A 1,729-nucleotide genomic window follows, 5' to 3' on the forward strand; every position below is an offset into this window, starting at 1 on the left:
TTTTCCCCAGCTTACCGGTTTGTTCCAAAAATTTTTAAAAAGTTCTTTGAACATCTAATTAGAATATAATCTTTTAACAATCTAAGAACCTTAGAATATATTTTTTTTTTGTGTAAGTTTTGCAAGCATTGTTTAAAGCTTGATCATGAATCCCTATCCTTTTTCATTTGCCTTGAAATCTTAAGCTAGCCAATCCTTTTTGTTTAACCCCGGGACAGAGTTTTCTTAATGCTTCATTGTGTCAGTAGAGTTTTGAATTTTTTCCCGGGGGATTGCAGCCAAAAGTACTTATTTCCGTCAAAGCACGTCCATTTCCGTATTTGGTGATCGGTAATGATTACCCCTTTTGTGATTATTTATCAGTTTCAGCAAGGATTGGCAAAAACACAGGCTTTATGAATTAAAATTTTTAAATGTAAATGTACACCGCAAAGACTTAAGCTGTAAGGGCAGGCGAAATAAATATATATATATAATATATTTATAATAATATATAATAAAATATATTAATTCGAATTTTTTTGTACAAATTTGGAGAAAGTCATAGGTTGGGGTTTACAGTTTTTCTTGGGTTTTCATTTTACCATTTTTTATTGTGATTTTTTCAGGTTCATTTACAAGAGACACATCTTAAAATTTGTACTATCACCTGCCCTTGTATTTTTCTTTTACTGCCACTCAACATTTTTTTTTTTTTTTTTTTATCTGTGGAAAAAGGGAATTTACATTTTGTAAAGAATTTTGCGCTTAAGAAAACCACTCAGGTCGTTTCCAAGTCAGGTAGTCCCGAGAGAAATGTTAGTCAATTTTTTTCAGTTTCTCTTTTTTTCTCTGCAGAGGGGGTTTTGCAAGAGCCAAATAGGTTTTCCCCAACCTAATGGTTTCCCTAAAATGCCCCTTTGCCCATTAGGTAATCCATTCTGTAGGAAAATACTAGTGTGAAGACCCGTGAAAATGAAGTGAATCCCAAAATGAGTTTTTTTTTTTCACAGTGTTCCTAAAGATGGATTAAATTGGTATGACTTTACAGCTAAGACACCAACAGTAAAAAAATTCCCTTTTCCCATAAAAAAAAAAAAAAATAAATAAAAAAAAAAGGAAAATGAAAATTTTTATATTGGCCTACTGACCAAAAAAATTGGTTTTTGTTTTTTTTTTTTCTTTTTTTTTCAACTTTGGTGATTACTATCCTGGTCATAAAAAAAAAATTTTATGTTACGTTTAGTGACTTTTTTATGCATTTCCCCCCCTTAAACGTTGTTTGCCCAGCATCTCTAATAGCAGAAGCTTAAAAAAACGGAAAAAACCCCTACAGTTCCCAAAAGAGTAAAGAAATAATTCTGAAGAAAACAGCCCAAAAAATTCTTTTTGGAACTGAACAGCCCCCTTGATTTAAAGGAAAATTTTTTTCTCAAATGACCAAAATTAAGGAAAAATTCCCGGCCTTTATTTCATTTGTTCCGTTGCAGACTGATATTTACCCCAGGTTTTTAAAATTCTTTTCGTTGATATTCTAACCCATTTTTTTCGTCTGAGGGCTTTCCTTTTTTGTGCAGTTTTTTTGAAGTCTTTTTTTCTCCTCCCCCGATATTTCAAACTTTGGTAATTGGATTTCCCCATTCTTTGCAACCGCTTTTTTTTTTTTTGTTTTTCCCAAATTTTCTGGTTTTTCCCCTTTTTTTTTTATTGGGAAAAATCCCTCCCCTTATTTTTTTTTTTTTTTTTTTTA

General features: G+C 31.3%; 1 protein-coding gene across 1 annotated transcript in view; it reads left to right on the forward strand.

Moving 5' to 3' along the window:
- Positions 1-1,729, forward strand: part of LOC119596040 — a 5,379-nt gene that overhangs the window by 2,081 nt on the left and 1,569 nt on the right. The gene's annotated exons all lie outside the window — the stretch shown is intronic.

Source organism: Penaeus monodon, chromosome 37, assembly GCF_015228065.2.
Source record: "Penaeus monodon isolate SGIC_2016 chromosome 37, NSTDA_Pmon_1, whole genome shotgun sequence".
NCBI lineage: Eukaryota > Metazoa > Arthropoda > Malacostraca > Decapoda > Penaeidae > Penaeus > Penaeus monodon.